General features: G+C 45.0%; 1 protein-coding gene and 1 long non-coding RNA gene across 9 annotated transcripts in view; one reads left to right on the forward strand and one right to left on the reverse strand.

Moving 5' to 3' along the window:
* Nucleotides 1-14,137, forward strand: part of TBC1D1 (TBC1 domain family member 1) — a 204,533-nt gene that overhangs the window by 43,142 nt on the left and 147,254 nt on the right. The window lies entirely within an intron of this gene.
* Nucleotides 6,681-12,057, reverse strand: LOC142870089 (uncharacterized). Its single transcript, XR_012918650.1, has 3 exons — nucleotides 11,814-12,057; nucleotides 8,529-9,467; nucleotides 6,681-7,542 (listed from the first exon to the last, which is right to left on the reverse strand). It is a non-coding gene; the product is annotated as an uncharacterized LOC142870089 (long non-coding RNA).

The following is a 14,137-nucleotide window of genomic DNA, read 5'->3' on the forward strand; positions in this document are numbered from 1 at the left end:
TTGTAGGAGGGAGGGGAATTACCTGCAGCTCCAGCCTGGGGACCACCACACCCCAGTTCATTAACATGGCAAAGCTACAGGCTCTTTTTGTCCTTGAGTGAACCAAGACCCCTGCAGGATTTATCTTTTGTGGCCAGCAGTTGCTGAAGGAGCCTTATGACATTCAGCTGGGGAAGAAGAGACCTAGTGACACTCAGCAAGAATGGAGAGGAGGACTTTATGGTCCTAAATTAGCAAACTTCCAAAAGAATATCTGAAAGGAAGTTCAAAACAAACATCTGAAATATCAGGGTATCTTTTCAGTAACACTCTTAGGATCTATAAAGTGGTTATAGTATTTGACCAGGAGAATAAAACGCTGATATTGTATAAAGAAGTCACAGCCTTTGCCAAGAGGAGTAAATCATTAAGATTTTTAGCTTTTAACATATTGATGTGGAGTGCAGTTGATAACAGACATGTATTTTTAGCATGCCCCCCCATGACTGTACCAATCTACTATTGACACTTAGGAGTTCTCTGGCTATGAATAAGCCTTTCCTGGGTTATATCCACTCACTGTCACTGCCGGAGACCATCGAAAGAGGTAGAGGAGAAGGTAAGGAAGAAGGCTCTGCCTGGAAAGCAGCAGTGAGCTGCCGTGTCAGCAAGGTGGAGATTGTGACACAGGCTGTGGTCATCAGTAGCCTAGCAGCTTCTAGTTCATACCAGTGGCCCTGAGATTGTTTTTTCTGCATCTTCATGCGTTCTTTGCAATTTTGTTGTGATCTTCAGTAAGTCAGTTGTGGATGTCACAGGGCAGTTTTTAGATGTTTAACTTCTCAGTATGTGACTTAAAGTTCTGTTAATTTGTGTGTGGGGAAAGGGAGATAACAATTTTGTACCGAATCATTAGTAGTATTTACATTAAAACCTCCATCTCCCCAGTCCTGGTTTTTCAGTTAACCCATCCAGGGATGCAAAACTGTTGTGCTAATTGACAGTGAAAATCAGTACCTTTCACCATGATGTGCAACCGCCATCACGCTCTGATAGGCACGCTGACTGCCCGCAGGTGTGGTGACAGCTTCAGGGACTGCTTACCCACACAGTCTCCTTGACTCCTCTCCCACTCTGGCATGCACACGAATTTGGCTTTCAGATCTAGTAATCTGGTGCCTTTTTTGACAAGTTTGGGCTGAAAGTATGAATGCTAAATTTTTGAATTAAAAGCATGTTTGTTAATGAAATAGAAGTAGGTAGAATTTCTTGGACAGATAAAAAAAAGTGGTGTCTTTAATCTGGGAGTGATCATGAATAATTCTTCTGAGCTCTGTTTTAAGCTGATTCATCTTAATATCAGACTTTCTACGAAACATTTTCACAATGCCGTGTGCAGTTAAAGCTTTACCGAGGAGAGACCCTCGCACGTCGTTAGTGGTGACAGAATACTGTTCCGTAGTTTTAATTCCCCTGTTGCTGAAATGGAACACAACCAGTTATGTAGTATAATGTAGAAAATCTACCAGGGAATTCAATAGTTTTGCAATTAAATTGGAAGTCTTTTAAAATCCTTTTACCTATTAAACATGTCGCTTAGTTGTTTAATCATGACGTGAATAAGGGAGAAAACATATTTGGGAAAGTGCAGATGGTTGATGAGTGAAAAAAGCAACTAAGGCTGATGTGTAGTATAGTGGTAAAATCTCCAGAAGCTTATAGCTTCTTCAAGGGATGGATGAACTGGAGCCAAGCCTGGGAGGCTGTTTGTATATTTTGAGAAGTTTGGATGGTTAGTGTGGTTAGTTTGGTATGTGGAGAGGGACAGTAGACATTAAGGATGAAGTCAGCTAAAAGTAATCGAATACCTGATTTATAGGCTTGTATCTTCATTCCTCAAACTGTGATCCGTGGCAGCATTGGCTGGGAACCTGTTATTAATATAGATTCTTGAGTCCTCAGCCTCCTGAGTAGCTGGAACTGCTACCAGCATGCCTGTCTGATTTTTTTCCATTTTTAGTAGAGATGGGGTCTCGCTCTTGCTCATGCTGGTCTTGAACACCTGGCCTAAAGCAGTCCTTCTGCCTCAGCCTCCCACAGTGCTAGGATTATGTGTGAGCCGCTGTGCCCAGGCAGTCTGTGTATTTAACACATATATTAATATAATCATCTAATACAAAGCTCTGTAATCTAGATTTTCCACTTAATGTGTCATGAACTGATTTCTGTCAGGACAGATAAAACCATCTTATCTTTCTTTAACTCAGTTTTTTATTTATTTGAAAAATATCATAAAACATAAGCAAATTAAAAATCATTTATAATCTAATAAATTTAAGAAACCATAAAGTAAAAAATAAAGAAGGCCAGGTGTTGTGGCTTATGCCTGTAGTCCCACCTACTCAGGAGGCCGAGGCAGAAGGATTGCTTGAGCCCAGGGGTTTGAGGTTGCTGTGAGCTGTGATCGTACCACTGCACTCCAGCCCTCCAGCCTGGGTGACACAGAGAGACCCTGTCTCCAAAACAATAAAAAAGTAAAACAGCAATTGCCCCTTCATCTTACTTCTGGAGCATGTGCCTCCTCCAGTTTTTTCTGAAGGTAATAGACATTGAGAGATTCCTATATACTGCACATACATGCCTTTCTCCATACACACAGTCATCCCTCAGTGTCCATGGGGATTGGTTCCTGAACCCACACAGATACCAAAATCCGAGGAGGTTCCAGCCCCTGATACAAAGTGGTGCGGTGTTCACATATACACACATCCTCCATAATCATCTCTAGATTACTGTCAACACTAACACGATGTAAATGCTGCGTGAACAGTTGTCATACTGTGTTGTTTAGGGAATAATGACAAGACAAAAAGTCTGTGCATGTTCAGGATGGCCGCAACCATCCTTTTCTTTCCAAATATTTTTGATCCATGGTTGGTTGAGTCCACGGATGAAGATTGTGTGGATATACAGAGGGCCGACTCTATAAAAATGACAGTGTGTAGTTTCCACTGTTATTCTTTGCCACAAAAACTCCTGCCCTTGGTTTGTTATGAGTGCCTGTGCTCCAAGAATAAGCAGTGTTAATAACTATGAGAGCACTTTACCTCAGAGTTCACACTTTTCACTTTTCTATTTAGGTATATAGATTATAATCTATATAGTCTGCTCTTAATAAATTCTGCCTAATATACCATGCCATTTAAAAATGTGTTTTGCGATCCTCCCACCTCAGCCTCTCCAAGTGCTAGGATTACAGGCATGAGCCACCGCGCCAGGCCAACTTCGGTCTTTCTTGGGAGGGATGGAAAAGAATGCATTTGCCAGACCAATGATACATATCATGCATCTGAAATCAGGTAAATCTGCTTCAGCAAACAGTTCACGTCTCCGACTACAGCTGCAACTGGGCTATTACTGGGCAGAGTTTGAAGACGTCTGCTGTCATCCTTCAGGGTCCGGCTATGTTCTGGGGCCACACTGGTGAATTAATGGAAATGTACTGGAGACTACCAGCCCTGTAGCCTTTAGAGTTTTAAGTGTGGTACAAATCTTTGCAATTTCCCCAAGAATAATAATTAATTAATTAATTTTTGGTTGGTTTTCACTGATGGATTAATTCACATATAGTAAAATGCACAGATCTTGAAAAAAATTAAAAAAATAAAAATGTGTCTCATTCATTGTCTCTCTCTTCACTAAGATGTTAAGTCTCATGAGGACAGGAGTTTCTCTTGTTCACAGCTGTAGCCCACAGCCTAGTCAGTACCTGGCCCCAAGTAGGTTCTCAATAAATATTTGTGGATAAGTGAACAAACTTCCAGCAGATTATCCTCATTGTGGTTTGCTTTAACGTGTTTGAAACCCCCCAAATGGCTTTTCCCTGTACCTCCATTCTGTGTCTTTGCCCCTTGACCTCATATGGTGTGCTGGGGCTGCGGCTAATTTCAGTATGAGCTTAAGGGGAGCGCAGCACAGTAATGAGTTCCCCCAACCACATTGGTTGATGCCTGCCACAGCGAAGCATAAAGGATTACTGTTATCTGGTCTTTGGGGTTATCTGCACCGCTGCCTCCCCCCACTAATGTGAGGAATCAAGCTGGCTGCAGGAACACTTAGACACCCTTCTCCGCTTGGGAGAACATGAGCAGTTGATGATTTGCATAATACTCAAGGCCACAGTGACACAATGTGGCATGCACATCCCTTCCTTTCCAAAAGAGGGCATGAGGTGAGCATGTACAATATGTGGTATTAACAATGCTTTTATCCCTCACATTCATTAAAGTAATAAATAACACTACCCTTCCAGGGATGAGGAAATGTAACTGTAGACAGGAATATATATTACAGAAAGGGGAGAGAGCTGAGATTCCAACATAGCCTGACTCCTAACTCCAATTTATCTTTATCCTACATTACTTTTTTGGAAAAGTTCAGAGCAGATTGTTTGATGTTTTTCTTTTTCTTCATTATTACTCTTTAAAGGTCAATTTTGACATTTGATTTACACTTCCTGACAAACTACATTCCATTTTCCTCCTTCCCTCCCTTCCTTCTTTCCTCCCTTCCATTCTTCCATTTATAATGCAACAGATGATAGTTTTTCATGATGTCCTGTAGATGGTATATTTTATTTAAAAACGCCAGATAAAATTATCAGCAGCTATTCATGAAGACCTTCACCGGAAAATATGACTTCAGCTGTAGTTATATGTTTTCTAAAAAGCTTTTTTTGCTGATCTCCCCTTGGAACAACAGAAACACAGGTGGCTGCAGTTGCCAGTTTGTATCCCCCTTTTCTTGTATACATTTGTGGTGACCAACTTTATTTTTAAAAACATATGCTAAGAATAATGACCAAATATTCAGATTTGAAATTGTCTAGGAAAAATGTATGCTTCATGTCAAAAAATAAAAAAATAAAAAGCCTGTAAGATCAACAAAGATTTATCTCCTACAACAGCAGTCCCCAGCCTTTTTGGCACCAGGGACCAGTTTCATGGAGACAACTCTTCCACGGACAGGGGCTGGGGTGTGTGTGGTGGCTTCGGGACGATGCAAGCGCACTGCTCTCACTGTGCGGTCAGACCTCTGTGCTGAAGGTGGTCAGCGTTGCAGCCGCTCCGGCGCCCGGTCGCCCCGCAGCCCGCCCGGTCGCCCCGCAGCCCGCCCGGTCGCCCCGCAGCCCGCCCGGTCGCCCCGCAGCCCGCCCGGTCGCCCCGCAGCCCGCCCGGTCGCCCCGCAGCCCGCCCGGTCGCCCGGCGCTGCATTCCCCCAGGAGCGCAGCCTAGGGCCGCATGCGCAGTGCGCAGCAGGTCGAGCTCCGGGAGACGCTAAGGCCGCTGATCGGACGGGAGGCGGAGCTTATGCGGTGACGTGGCCGATGGGGAGGGGCCGTGAACACAGACGACCCCTGGCTGGCTCACCTGTCACTTACCTCCTGCTGTGCGGCCCAGTTCCTAACCAGGCTTGGGGACTGCAGTCCTAGAAAACCCATTCTCTGAGCAGGCCATTTTCATCCCTAACCAATAAACACCAGATTCCTTAGCTTGGCAGCCAAAAACCTTGACCACATCTGGCCTCAAAGATTCTTCATACTTTTTCCTCTAATTCCAAGGTTCTGTACTCTGTTTTCCAACAAAGTGGGACTGTTTTTCTTAATAGCCAAGCTTTCCTCTTTTTGCTCATTGTTGTTTCTATTACCTGGAGAAGTTTTTTCTTCCTTTACTTAAGAAAAGCACTCCATCTCTCCTAGCTCAAATGCTACCTCCTCCAGAAAGCTCTCCTGGATTGGATCTGCTTTCACACCCCTAGATATCACCATTCTGTTTGTCTCTTCTTTAGGACACATACATATACTACATCTTTTACTATAATTGTTTCTGCCCAAATTCAGAGAACCATTTTAAGGCTACTCATAAAAAATGAATGTGTCAATACAGTTGAAAGAAGGCAATTAGCAATAGTTCCTGTTAATAATATAATGAGACAGGGTTGCTGACAGGTGGGTGGCCTGCAAACTTTAAAAAAAAATTTGCCTACCATAGTATTTGAAGAAAAACAATTCAATTTGAATGCCTACAGTAGGAGTACTCTACCCTACCAGTCTGTCTACCCCATACTGCCTTCTACTGGCATGCCACATATTTACTTTCTCGCCTGACCCAAGATGGCACTTAAGTTCACAAGCTCCACATAGAGATTACATCGATTACTTGATACACCAGGTCCAAGTCATGGCTCTGACACTTACTGCCAGCTGTCTCAGGTTAAGATAAGAGTTCTCACTTTGGGAGGCTGAGTTGGGAGGATTGCTGAGGCCAGGAGTTCAAGACCAGCCTGAGCAAGAGTGAGACCCCTGGCTCTACAAAAAAATAGAAAATTTAGCTGGGAGTGGTGGCACTTGCTTGTAGTCCCAGCTTTTTGGGAGGCTGAGGCAGGAGGATCGCTTGAGCCCAGGAGTCAGAGGTTGCAGTGAGCTATGATGACACCACTGTACTTTAGCCTGGGTGACAGAGTGAGACCTGGTCTTAAAAAAAAAAAAGTAAGAGTTCCAATAATACATTTGAATGGCCCTTTGTATTTGAGGTGGGCTTATGCAAACAATCAGGTACAGCTGATCCTTGAGCAGTGCTGTGGGTTAGAGGTGCTGACCCTCTGTGCAGTCAGAAATCCATGTATGACTTTTGACTGCCCCAGACTTAACTACTAATAGCCTGCTGTTAACTGGAAGCCTTACTTATAAACAGTCAATGAACACACATATTATATTTTATTATTTTATATGTATTATACACTATATTCTTATAATAAAGTAAACTAGGAGAAAGAAAACATTATTAAGAAAATCAAAGGAAGAGAAAATATATTTACTATCATTAAGTGGAAGCGCAGCATTGTACTTCCACCATCGGCATCTGACCACTGAGTAGGCTGAGGAGGAGGGGGGAGGGGGAGGGATCGGTCTTGCTGTCTCAGAGACAGAAGAAAATCTGAGTATAGGAGGACCCTTGCAGTTCATATCTGTTGTTCAAGGATCAACTGTTTATTTTTGTAGACGGGCAGACACACGTGTCATGGGTCAAAGATCCCTGGAATGAATTGGAGAACAAGCATGTTTACCATTGAATCGAAAGAGCTCACTGCAAAACTGCCTTCAACTTATCTCCTAGGGGAAGTGGGAACCTGTGGCCTCAAGGTCACATGTGGCCCTCCAGATCCCCGAGTGTAGCCCCTTGACCAAATCCAAACTTCACAGAACAGATAGATCCCTTTATTAAAAGGATTTGTTCTGTAAAACTTGGATTCGGTCAAAAGGCCGCACTCAAGGACCCAGAAGGCCACATGCTGCCCCGAGGCCGCGGTTCCCGTGGAACGGAAGTGACGCTTTGCTGCTGTGAATCCAGAGCCTGGACTAGGGTGGAGCTGGGCTGGCCGCTGTGTGCAGTCCTCGCAGCGTCCTGTGCCCGTGCAGGCGCCAGCAGTGGCCACGTCGCCCGGACAGAGCCTCTGCGCTCCCCTGCTGCTGCGTGCCGGGTTTCCACTGACCAGAGACCAGAGCTGGCACAAGAGACAAGTCAGGGGGGAACATTTTGGCATTTTGCAGTTAAGGAAACTGCAGGAACACTGCTTTAGTAAAAGTCTGCCTGAAAGATGGGTATCACCTCCATTTTATGGATGTGGAACTAGGGCTTGGAGGATAAATGGTGTGCCCAAATCTCATGGCTAACAGAAGGGGTGCTGCTGAGATTCCCACCATCTGACTGACCTCAGGCCTGTGCTCTTTGCATGAGGTTAAAGTTGGTTATTACAACAATTTCTATAGTTAACATTCTATTTGAATATAGAAATTGGAGGCTGGGTGTGGTGGCTCATACCTGTAATTCTAGCACTCTGGGAGGCTGAGATGGGAGGATTGCTTGAGGTCAGGAGTTTGAGACCAGTCTGAGCAAGAGGGAGACCCCGTCTCTACACAAAATAAAAAATCAGCCAGGCATAGTAGCACACGCCTGTAGTCCCAGCTACTTGGGAGGCTGGGGCAGGAGGATTGCTTGAGCCCAGGAGTTTGAGACCAGTCTGAGCAAGAGGGAGACCCCGTCTCTACACAAAATAAAAAATCAGCCAGGCATACTAGCACACGCCTGTAGTCCCAGCTACTTGGGAGGCTGGGGCAGGAGGATTGCTTGAGCCCAGGAGTTTGAGGTTGCAGTGAGCTATGATGACACCACTGCACTCTAGCCCAGGCAACAGAGCAAGATCCTATCTCAACAATGAATAAATACATAAATACATAAATAAAGTGGAAACATAGAAGGACCCAAATTTGTAGCAAATTCTGTGGCAGTTTAAAGTTGAGCTGCTATAGTAAATTAATAGGCATTCTCAATGCTTGACTGTGGGACATGTGCACAGGGGAGGGATAGCACTGCACTTACAAGCACTGTGCTGGAACTGGAAGATGTAATGGCTTAAAGACAACTATTTAAAACTGACACCATAAAGAAAATAAAAACTGATACAAAGTTGGCCGTGCTCCCCTTACATACATCTCCCTCTGCTGTTCCCTGCTTCCACGCTCCTTCCAGACCGAGGCCTCTTCTTTTCTGTGATATGTGAACATGATTTACTTCTGCAAAGAAACAGGAGACAGGAAATAGCAAAGGATAAAGGAAAAAAGGCTAGGGTCAGGTCAAGAGCTTCCTACGTCTTTTCTTCCCAGCCTAGTGTGAGCCAGTGGAGGCCTTAAGGAGGTCTGAGAACCCAAGGGGGATGATGAAGAGAAGACGGAGAATTTCGTGGAATGCTGAAAAAATAGGGAACATTTGCAGCTAGGACTAACACTGATTATCTTAAAATGTCTGCACTGTTAAATGATACTCATGACTTCTCATTTTGCTTCTGAAGTCTTATAACTTAGAGCACGTTTATGCCCATGCCTTGAATTCTGTTCACAGATTTGATAGACCCCCAGATGTCTGGTGTTAACCAGGACCCCCTGTGAGGCTTGCGGGGTCCCTCCGTGGTGACTGAGTTCTAGGACAGTGAGTTTTCTACATCAGGAGCTGGGATTCGTTAGACGTTTGTGGCCTTGCTGCTGCTACTGAAAGTGGGTGGTAGTTCTGTCTCTGCACCTGTTATTCCACAGAAAGCCAGCTGGATGTGGCTGTTTACAGACCATTAGAGTCTGGGTGCAGTGGCTCATGCCTGTAATCCCATCGCTATGGGAGGCCAAAGGCAGAAGGAGACTACAAAGGAAATATTTTGTAAATTTTTTAAATGAATATTTTGTAAGTGAAGGTGCATGTAGCTACAAATTCCCAGTTTCCCTATGCATGGTGACTTTGGGGACACCCTGTATAAGGTGATCTGGCTGGTGCAGTTGGTGGCTCATACCTGTAATCCCAGCACTCTGGGAGGCCGAGGCGGGAGGATTGCTTGAGCCCAGGAGTTTGAGACCAGCCTGAGCGACATAGCGAGACCTGCCTCTACAAAAAGTACAAAAATTAGCCAGACGTGGTGGCACATGCCTGTTGTCCCAGCTGTTCGGGAGGCTGAGGCAGGAGGACTGCCTGAGCCCAGGAGTTCAAGGCTGCAGAGAGCTATGATCACACCACTGCACTCTAGACCTGGAAACAGAATGAGGCCCTATCTCAAAAAAAGCAAAAACAACAAAAAACTAATCTTTGTCTTGCATCGTTGGCCCACACAGGTCAAGGAGGAGTTTCTGTTAGGAGTGGACACGAGGCTATCCATCCACCGGCCTCTTCTCCAGACCTGGGCTCCCTACAGAGGGGGCGCCACACTCTGTAAATGCCAGGGCCCCATTCTCCGTGCGAGTCACGTCTCTGCATGTGAACTCAGGCCAAGCAGCACACACGTAGCCCATGACAAGACAGGAAGTGTTGCCGGAGTCTTCACGCTGCTTCCTCCACTTGATGACTACACAGTCTTGGGCAAGCTGTTTAACTTCTCAGGTTTTACCTCTTAAAGCTGTTGTTAAAAACAGTAAATGTATTTATATTTTTTTCTTCGAGCTGAATCTGGGGACTCTTAAAAATGTGTCTAGACTTTGTTTTAATGTTTAAATTTTAAAATGTTTGGTGTTTAAATTTATATAAGTCGAATGCCTGGTACATAGGTAGTACTTAAATGATGTCTGTTAGAGTGGAAACTCAATAAAAATTTGTTGAATGGATGAATAGTTTACTTAACCTGCCATCACCTATGTAAAGAGGTTTACCCATGTGATAATTTTTAGTTCTAATATCCTGTGGATTTAGTTATGAGGATGTTAATAGGTATGATAATTTTTGGTTATTACTTTTTTCTCAAGATTATTGTGAGGATGATAAAAAGTCAAATTCTAAACTGAAGTAAGCCAAATGAATTGAACAAAAAAACAGACAAGAAAGAAAATGTGTTGAAAAGCACTCTAACTCCAGTGAAAAGCTGGCCTTTGAATGAAAGTGTGCCTATGGTCGGCACAGGATTATAGTGTGTAGCTTCTCCAAAGCTCTTTACATCTCCATGGCAGTCATCCTTCATTTAATTTTAAGGCAGGGGGTTTTGGCTCATGCCTGTAATCCAGGCACTTTGGGAGGCTGAGGTGGGAGAATAGTTTGAGTCCAGGAGTTCGAGAGCAACCTGAACAGCATAGTGAGACCCTGTCTCTACAAAAAATAGAAAAATTAGGTGGACATGGTGGTGCTCACCTGTGGTCCCAGCTACTCAGGAGGCTGAGGCAGGAGGATCACTTGAGCCCAGGAGTTTGTGGTTGCTGTAAGCAATGATGGTGCCACTGCACTCTAGCCCAGGTAATGGAGAGAGACCCTGTCTCAAAAATATATGTATATTTTCATAATTTTTAAAAACCTAGAAAGAATGCTATAATAAAATGACCAGTATCAGATTCAATTTCTTTATAGATTAGGAACAATGTCTCTCCTCTTTTATCCTCTAGTGGCTAATTTGTGCTTGGCATTTAGGTACCTGCTTAAACCTCCAGGCTGTCTTACAGGGTCCCATGTTGGTTAAGGGCTCCTCTGTAAGCTCTCATAGCTCCCTCTCTCCTCTCCAAGCGCTTGTCGCCCGGTTGTGCTGGCTTCTGTTTACTTACTCTGTGAGCTGGCTGACCATAAGACGGTCCCCTAGGGGCCGGGGGCTCTTCTACTGTGGCATCCCCAGGGACTGGTGTAAGCAGTAAGGGACTGAATGAAGTAGTAGTAAGCAACTGAATGAACTAATGGCTACTGCAGTGGTTTAATTCAGTGCTTTGCACACAGAGAGCCAGAGTTGGGTATGTGAAACCACCACATGATAAACTGAAACTGTAAAGCAGCACTTATTGGCCTAGAGGCTCCTTTTTTGGAGTCCTCCATCCTTGGGTCCATGCACCTGAGTCTCACAGTTGAAGGGGAGGAACAGGATGCTGTGCATCGTATACGGTCTTCTAAACCTTGTCCTAGATCCACTGACACATCCAACTCAAGACTCAGCTTCCCATTAGGTTCTGGCAGGGGCCAAAGCTTCTGCAACCGAATTTCCTGGGCTCTGGGAGGTCAGGGTCCATTCTGCCAGCAGGCCAGGGAGGACCACCATTTTTGCTTTCCCCACCCCAGCAGCCCAGCCCCTGCTCTGTCCTGGGCTCCGTGGGGTCTGGCTTGCTGGCCACAGCACGTCCTCAGTGCAGGGGTGCCGCCACTGCAGGCCTCATTTCCTTCCACTAACCCCTGGCCCTGCTGTGCCCTTGAGAAGGGCCTGCTGCCTCAAGGCCCAACGAGAACTTTTCTCCTTGCCCCTTTCCTTCCCTCCCTCCCTCCTTTCTTACTCACTTATTCATTAGAACCCGCAGCGATTTCAAGTCACCTCCATCTAGTCTAGCTGGCGTCAGCTCCGCCCCAGCCCACAAGAGGCTGAAGCCCTTGGCTGCGCTTGGCCGGAAGCTGCCACAGCCCGGCTGTCTGGAGAACCTCCCTCTCGGCATGCCAGCCCCTGCGATCCCACGCACGGAGCCCTGCATTTGTAGCAGTCGGGACCTGCTTGGCGGCGGCCCTGCGGATACTATGCCAGTGCGGAGAGAGCCTCGGGCTGCCTAGGCGTGACCGTGGGGGGTTACTTTCCTTTCCTGACCTTGGCTTCCTTGTCTGCAAAACAGAATAAATTATACCTTGCAGCAAGGTTTTGAGGTAATAATTAGGAGTTGCGGTGTAAAGGGATTAAGTTGGCAGAGTGTCTGGGCCTGTGTCCTGTTTCGTCCTTTCCCAGCTGGGTCTTTCACTTTCCCTATCCAAAAGTAGGTGAGGGTACTCTCTACCTCATGCACTGTAAATGCCCCGAACAATACCTGGTGCGTAAGGGACACTGCCCCTAATTTTGCAGGCTGTAGTGGTATCTGGCAGATAGAAAGCACTCAACACACATTATACTCTCTTGCTGTTATTATTACTCTTATCACCTAGGGTTGTGAGGGGCAATGAGATAACATGTGAAAACATATGGCATGCAGTAAGTGCTGAGTGGATATTGTTTTCTTCCTTCCCGACCCTTGATCTTGGAGCAGGATTGCCTCAGAGAGGAGACCTTGACCCCGGAGCTGAGTTGCCATTCTTGCTCATGCTCTTGTCCCCTGAGCTATGGCTCTGAGCCTCAGTTTCCTGGTGTAGGGGCTTCAGTGCCCTTGTGACATCATGACCTTGAGACTGGTCACACCAGTCTTCTACCTTGGCGCTGAGCTAAGGCTGCCAGGCATAAGCCCATCGTGGACACTTAATTTAGCACATTTCAGAATGCTCCTGAGGGAAGCTTGTGAGGGACCTTGGAGATCACGAGCCTAATCTCCACGGCTCACACGGCCGAAACAGGCTTCAGAGCCGCAGCCTGAAGTGTGCGCGCACAGCCGGCAGCAGGCAGGGCGCGGCCGCATTAGAGGACCCCTGACCCTTATCTGAAAGCTGAATTTACCCTCACCTGGGCCAGAGCATAACCCATCATGTTTGGAAGACACCGGGCGAGAAGAACAATGACTCAGGCCTCCCCACTGAAAAGTATTTGAAAAATTGAACACGATTCCGCCACAGAAGGAAAAGAGAAACCACTTCCTTCTTGTATGTTCTCAGCCCTTAACATGTCCTGTCAAAGCCAACAGAAGTTGTTTTCAATTATGTGCCTTCTCTAGCTGGGACATAGAGGCTAGGATGCAGATGATGGTTTTATTTTATAATCTATATATTCTTTTGCTAAGCATCGAACCTAGAGAGACCTTTTGTCTTAAGGTGTTGTGGAGAGACATTGACCTAGGACCATGGCACTTGAGGCTCATATTCTGGAAGGTGTACTTGCTCACTGGACCTGAAAAGTATGCTGACTTTAACCAGGCATACTCTTCTTGTTGAGATGCAAGTGTGCATGGCTTGGAGGACTTTTTGTAGGAATCTCCAACTACAGCAAGGAAACAAATTCACATTGTTTTGTGCATCTGTGCAGAGGATCGTGGCTCTGTGTTAGGCACCAGTAACAAACATGGAAGAGGCATGATTTTTTCTAGGTGCTTATTATGCAGTTCTGATCCAAAATATCAAAGTACACAAATTTAGGCTTTGAAACGAATGAGTACATTTACAAAGAGTTTCAGTGTGTTTAAAACTCAATGATTTTAAAAGAATTTGATTAGGTTAAAAAATAGAAATTGTTTTCGAAGTGAGATCTTATCAAAGGTAAACTTTTAAAAATTAAGAAATTATGATTTACTATGGAAGGAGAAAAAGGATGTTTGGGTCAGATTTTTATTCACTAATAGACTTGATCAGAAAATAGGAATTGATACTTTCAGTCTTATTTTTGAAGGAGAAACACAACTTTCAGTTTAGAAAAAAAGTAATTTTTTGGTGAAATTAGTGCTATGTAGAGTGATGCTTTTAATGTTTCCACCATAAATTATAATAAAACATCTGAGTTTTAAGCTGAGATCCTATTTTGAGTTATAACACAGGGTGTGGATGTCAAAATCTTTTTACTCTAAATTTTTACTGTGTTTTCTTTTATGAGCTCATTATCACTGGATTTTGTTTGTTTGTTGTCCCCCCGAGACAGAGTCTCACATTCTTGCCTGGGCTAGAGTGCTGTGGCATCAGCCTCTCTCACAGCAACCTCAAACTCC

The sequence above is a fragment of the Microcebus murinus genome, chromosome 3 (genome assembly GCF_040939455.1).
Source record: "Microcebus murinus isolate Inina chromosome 3, M.murinus_Inina_mat1.0, whole genome shotgun sequence".
NCBI classification, from domain to species: domain Eukaryota; kingdom Metazoa; phylum Chordata; class Mammalia; order Primates; family Cheirogaleidae; genus Microcebus; species Microcebus murinus.